Source organism: Lycium ferocissimum, chromosome 9 (assembly GCF_029784015.1).
Source record: "Lycium ferocissimum isolate CSIRO_LF1 chromosome 9, AGI_CSIRO_Lferr_CH_V1, whole genome shotgun sequence".
Classification (NCBI taxonomy): Eukaryota; Viridiplantae; Streptophyta; class Magnoliopsida; order Solanales; family Solanaceae; genus Lycium; species Lycium ferocissimum.
The window spans coordinates 62,501,065-62,508,316 of NC_081350.1; the positions used below are offsets into that span (position 1 = coordinate 62,501,065).

Sequence of the window (7,252 nt, forward strand, 5' to 3'; positions counted from 1 at the left end):
GAATGGAGGAAAATGAGAAACAAGGTCTTGAACCACATATTTATACTCGGAGTTAAAAAGTTACAGCGGTGCAGTTCGACGAACGGGTCGACGACCCGTCGACGTGTCGACGGTCCGTCGATCTACGCTGCAGATTTTTAGGATACGGAACCCTATTGATGCCGCACAACCATGGTCCGTTGACCATGTCGATGACCCGTCGACGATGACTGGTGTCTGCATACTTCTCTAGTTCAGTTCAGATGGCGTCCATTCGATTCGTTCAACTTCTAATCCCGCAAATTGCCCGGAATACCTGCTGGTACCTTTGTATACGAGGTAAGATACTTTCTACCTCCAAATCTCGAACTCGAGTCTCTATTCCCAGGGCATACCCGACTAGGAAACCATAGGTTCCACTACGACGCAAACGAGAGACGTAACATGTTAAGCCAATCTACCCGAGCTTCCTAAGTTCTAATCACATTTTTGGGTTTTAATAATAACATTTATGTTGCTTACATATACAACCATAATACATACAAGAATATATATATATATATATATATATATATATATATATATATATATATATATATATATATATATATATATATATATAATGGAAGAAGAAAGAGTTAGGTTGGTGGGCCTACCTAAGCCTACCGATTGACCATTTTAACCCATGGTTGGGCCTTCTTACTTTCGTCTTTGGTTCGAAATCGATCAAGAAAAAAGGAAGTTGGGCCTCTGGACCAACAGGCTTTGAATGAGGAGACTGGCCCAAGTGGCCCGCGACATAGATCCCATGCAAACACAAAGGGGGGGGGGGAAGAAAGTTGTGGTTATAGAGAACCTAGACTTATAAACTTATTTGATATGAACTAAGAATGTATATACAATAATTAGATATACACACATGTACAGGACAGTTTCAGTTCATACATGTGTATCCAAATTACACAAAACATCGGAGGAACAGACTTAGTTGAAACACAGAAACAGTTTTGGGAATAAGCCCAAAACTCATAAGTACATGAATGTAAAGAGAAGGCCCAACAAGATAATCAAAGACAATTTACAGGAGTTCAAAGCCCAATATTTAGTAAATATGATTCCTATTCAACAAAACTCCGAAAATGAGATATGCTAAGAGTATACTCAATATACAGGTCAATATACGCCGAAATATAAACACACAAAGGTTGTATACATGTAGTATACTAATGTATATCCTTCTTTTATAGCAAACAAATTCCCCAAAAGAAAACAAGAATTGGCAGAAAAAGAAACATGATCTTTTGAAAGAAGGAAGAGAAATGTAGTATCTTTCTAATCCTAACAAGTCAAACATGCTCAGTTTTTTACCAGGCTTTAACAACATGTCTAGATTTCAATTAACACAAATGGTTCAAGGTCATTCACTATTGTGTTGACAAGAAATGGAGAAACAGGCAAGATTCAATATGGTTGGATCAAGAACAAACCACAAAATGGGGCTGAGGGAAAAGGAGTCAACTACCTAATTTGTTTCATGCTATACATATAAATTAGGATGAGCAGGTTCAAGAATTAACCATACATAGCCATTTAGATGAACCAACAAGTTTCGGTCTAAGCAAAGATCCATATTCAAACATAGTAAGCCATTTCACTGATTTTGTCTACCACTTGACAACGCTATGAACATGACAAAGGGGGGAAAGGGAAATAGGATCATGCAGAGATAACCAAATAATCCTAAACAAACCTTCAAGTTCAAAAAGGCACATAGGCTGCTTACTCAAACAAAATGAGAGGGGAAAAAATTATGCAAAAGACTTAAGCTTAGATAGAAACTACCCTCTAATAAACGTGTAGCATGATTCAAGTTACCATAATTTAAACCTCAGAGATAGGACTGAACCTCTACTCACACAGATATGCACCATTGACACATTTTATGGCAATACTAACATGAAGACTCCATCCTTATTCATTTTCAAGCATATTAGCTATGTTCTAACAAAGAAAAATTTACATTCTATTCATACTCATACAATAAATGAGATTGCAGGATATCAAATATACCAATACATACAAAGGGTCACAGAAATCTCAAAGGTATGGGAGCAAACAGGCTACACAGAAAAGCAACTATCTTTCTAATATTAAATGACCTCATTAATCCCATTGTTGTCCAGTTTCATGATTAAATAGAATTGAGAACACATAGGGCAATCATACTACAATGCCAAGATAGACAGAATAACCAAACCAGCTAAACATGCATATGAGGCATTAATAGAGGTTAAAAACTACTTGAAGGGAATCATTTCCAGATACAGCAGAATGAGATGCACTTAAATCATATAGACAGTTTTATACAGCAAATAAGGTCTCAATATGGTGAACTATCAAAGCACTAAGGTTATTTTCAATTCCCAGAAGAAGGAAAAAAACAGACTCCATATCATTCTTTAGACTTTCTTACACAAATATATGAGCACGACCTTCTATCTCCACACAAATAAAGCAACCTGATCATATGGAACACTAGGGCAACATTTATAGACTAACATTAGTGGGAGCCTTGGTACAAAGGCATAACTAGTCATGCATGGCATAAAAGACATGTTTTTCCTCAAATGATCATCATAGGTCTCACGAGGGTATTAGATAGCACACAGTCCCACATTAACAAGTTAATGGCTATTCGAAAGGTATAACATAGTATTTATATCATATTCAAAACTCCAGACCAGACAAATAAAGCATGCTCATCAAGAAGATTGTACCAAAACAAGTTAAAGCAATGTAAAGCAGTTTGAACAGTCTTGATGTCAAGTTAAAGGCAAACAGGCTCAAATAATCATGTCAAAACTCTTCATTGTTGTTCTAAACATGTTTACCTATAAAGGCTTCATATAACTAGATTGAGTTCTTATTTCGACTTTTGTTTAGATCTATACCCCTTAATGATTCAAGACTTCATTAACAAGTTATAGTTAAGCAGAATATGAAACAGCTTTGACATGCTAGAATCAATTTAAACAAATAACATGTGTTATGGGTTAAATCAAGACAAACAAACATCATATGGCTATGGTTAGACTAGACAGTGATTAAGCTAGATTATAAACATACTAATCAGTTAATCATAACCAAAAAAAAAAAAAAAAAACATGACTTAATCACATTTTTAGATCTAATGATAGACCAAATATCATTATAATAACAATGTTTATCAACAGATATGGACTAGGGAACAGAACACCTCAAATGTATACTTGCTACTAAACATAAACCAAAATTAACACATGCTTAAGCATAAACCAGAAATGAACTTCAAAAGGCTAACCTAATTTTAACATCTAAATTAACTAACACTTAAGAAAACTAAACATGCTTTCAACTGCACTAAACCTAAATTACAGAAAATAGCATACAAGCATTTAAATAAGTGATCTACATAAATAAAAATGTGAAAAAATAAGAAGGAGAAAGTTTTACCTTTCTTTTGCGCAGCATTAGGTCGAGAATGGAGTTGGAGATCTTTGGACTCTTCACCCTCAAAACTCAGCCACAGAACCAAAGAAAAATGATTAAAATTTTAACTAAAAATACTTGAAGGTTAAGGATTTTGCAAAAAATGCTTAATAACCCTAAGTTTTCAAATGTGCTTGCTCAAAATCCGAACTTGCAAATCTTAAGACTTGTTTTTGTGTGATATTCAGTGTGGGTGTCTTTTTTGTGAGAAATGGAGTTCTTTATATAGAACCCCAAATCTGAGAATGAAAAAACTAAATACGATGTGGGACTTGTGGTTTTGGGGGGGAATTTCTCTTGATTTTCCCCCTCGAACGATATAGACCAACAGAATTTGAGAATTCAAAAATCATATGCAACAAAAACCATTAAGAATTTGTACTCGTTTTGACTTCAAAAATGCAGAAAAAGGGAAAAAGACACAAAAAAAGCATCCACAATGGAGTCATTAGAAGAGTTTCACTTAGGGGAGATTATTCTCTTATAGTTTTAATGTTTCCTTTTTTATATTAGTTTTTTCAATATGTAGGTAAAGATATAGTCTATATACAGAAGAAACCTAGTTTTGAGCTCTATTAAGGACCCGAAGAAGACAGGAGAACTGTAGATCGTCGATTGAAGAGCCAGGTCTGTCCCTTATGTTCGGCTATAGCGGAAACCCCCAAAATCTAGAGCTTATGGTCTTAAGTTCCATTTATAGAAAAAAATAGAAATATTTAAAGAACTTCTAATTAAAGAAGAAATAAGATAAGTAATTAATTTAGAATTCCCCGTCTTTAGAGAAAAAAACAAGAGAAACAAGAGTCACTTGACCAAGCCATATTACAATGTTAAGTCTCCTTAGTATAAAAAAAAAAGGAAAAGAAACAAAGATATACCTTGTTTGGGATTGAGATACGGTGGAAATGGGCAAGGAGCAATTAATGCTTGCCCAAATCGGTTGTACAAACCCTGTAAAACCATCGTACGTCTCTGATTTTGCTTGAAATGGCAACGATGACTAAAAGAGTGAAGGGTGGAGTCGAGGCGGCACTAGGGTTTCACCTTAAAACCCCTAGCCTTTCAACAAATGAGATCTTAAGGGTTTGTTTGTGCATATATGTTGGTGTTTTGAGAAATTGGGCTGGGTTTGGTCCATTATGGATAGGGCCTAGCCGATTAAATAAAGGAAAAATGAAAATTGGCCCAGTTCAGCATATGTATACATGTATACACGCGTGTATATATATATATATATATATATATATATATATATATATATATATATATATATATATATATATGTATATGTGTATAAATGTAACGACTCGTTAGGTCATTATGTGCCTTTTGACCATTTTACCACCGTTGACCCTTTCCCGAGCCCTTACGGTTTCTAAGGTGATAGCCGAGATTCACGATGAATTTGTGAAATAGAGCCTTAAAGTAAAAAATATTTGACCAATAGTTGACTTTTTGGTAAACGGATTTTTTTTGGAAATCCAACGATATCTAGAGGTCCGGCTGGCCGATTATGACTTGTTAGGATGATCGGTTTGATTCTCGAGGCACTCGGTAGCATTTTGGGTTGTTGGTTCGAAAGTGGGTCTTTGGCCTTTGGGGGTTTACTTGCTCAACGAGACCTATTTTGAGAATTTCAAGTGTGCGGGTGAGTTCGTAGCTCGTTTTTACATATGTATAAATATTTGGTTTGTGTATGGGAGGTTTTGGGGTGATTTCGGGTGTCGATCCCAAGTTTGGGAAACACCAGAAAATTCTAGTGTTTCAGTGCTAGTTTTGCTCTTCGTGTTCCCGGGACTAAGCCGCGTTCGCGAAGGCTAAAATTTCCCAAAGGGCTGCATTCATGACTTGAGGCCGCATTTTGTCACGACCCAACCCACGGGTCATGCGGGGACCTACCACTTAACTAACCTAGCAGGCGAACCCTTACCAATCAACCCAATTACTCATAGATTAATCACAACAATTTTTTGAAATCACAAAGGTTAAATAAAAGCTTACACAGACTCGGTTTTAAATACAAGAAAGCTGAAAAGAACTTTCCCGGGACCTAGTCTAGATAGGTACAAGAGCTCCTACTATATAGGAAGACAAAATAAATGACACATCCTCTGCCTGGAGTGAGATGAGCGAGGCTGTAGGAGAATGCCCGATGAATCCACACGAAGGAACTTCAACTTACACCTGCAACATATCTACACCCCAAAAGGATGTAGCAAGAGTAGTATCAGTACACCACACGTACTGGTAAGCATCATAGGTCGAATAAGATTAGTTCACGCAACACAATATAAAGTCAATAAGATAAGCAGATAAGTCAAGACCCACAGGATTCTCAGTATAAGTTATTTCACACTACCACGAATTTACCAACTTACTCCCAACTATTCACTTCTTTTATTCCCATAGGAAAAATACCACTTTTCTAGCTTGTCATTTAAACCCATTCCACCTTCCCTTAAGCCAATTTCCTAAGTCTCGGCTTCTCATTTATACTAACATCTAAATCCTAACTTTTAGTCGTAGAGCTTTTCTATCCAATTCACTTACTAAGATACGATGCACCTATGGGACGACTCATCATTTTGAATTCGTTCTTACGCTTACCTTCATAATACTCACCACCTCACACAACCTCAACCGAAATCATCAATGATGCACGATGCAATATAACAGACTGACAGTACAGGAATATAAGAATATAGCAGTGTGAAATGTAATGCCATGCAAGGGACCAATCATGTTGTACATACATGCTAACTGATGTCTTTGCTCAGTAGTCATGACCTGCAGGGGACCCATGGTGTCCATGTAACACTCGTTTCGGATACTCATCGGACCTGAGCCATAAATCCTCCGCTTGGAAAAGAACCTCGGATGTGGATCCACATCATGTAATCATACTCACTGTTACCTTACTGCCAATGATTGTCTGGCAATTAATGCTTCATATTCAACCCAACTCGGCCATAGGACCGAATAACACAAATGACATATATTCATCCTTTCTGCTCTATGTATTACTTCATGACCACATGCCATGTATGCAATGATGCCAATGAATGAAAATAATGTCATGAATCATGCCCTCAATGGGCGTAGCACTACTATACCTTTCTTTAATACTCTAGAGTAACACGAACGTCAATCACATGAACATTACAATAAACTTGGAAATACATATAGGATTCACATCTACCTAGGTATACATATTCTGAAAACCCCAATGCCTCCTTTTTAATCACGACGATAAATCACTTCCTAAATTTTCAACACATAAAACTCAACGATACAAACACTCAACACATAATTAAAATACTCATTATTATCCTAGCTACTAATTACATAAAATTTCGTTATGTTGCGAAGATATCCATCCAAAACTCCTTGTCCGAAGACCTAATCATGCAGTCTCCCGTCAACTCTAAATGTATATACGAGTTACTAATCAAAGTCTAACTCAAGTAAACCATAACCTATCTTGATGATGAACAACTATTTGAAATTCCATGACTTGCTCGCCTTCCTAGCCCTTATCCGAATCCATGAGAGATGATAGTCGTGGGGAAAGATGTGGAGAAGGTAGGGTAAAGCCTTTTCTCTTAGTGTCAAGGGTTTTTCTTCTTGTGCAAAACCTAATAGTAGCCTTAGGAGGTCTTTTGTTTAAAAGGGAGGGTTAAATATAGACTAAGGGACTAAAAATGAGCCTACTACCCCGCCTCGACCGCTGCGGGGGTTCCATGAC

General features: G+C 36.5%; 1 long non-coding RNA gene across 1 annotated transcript; it reads right to left on the reverse strand.

Annotated features, from left to right (window-relative positions):
* Positions 1–734: 734 nt before the first annotated feature.
* On the reverse strand, positions 735–4,481 carry LOC132029423 (uncharacterized). The gene is made up of 3 exons (XR_009407801.1): positions 4,386–4,481; positions 3,472–3,536; positions 735–757 (listed from the first exon to the last, which is right to left on the reverse strand). It is a non-coding gene; the product is annotated as an uncharacterized LOC132029423 (long non-coding RNA).
* Between the last annotated feature and the right edge of the window lie 2,771 nt (positions 4,482–7,252).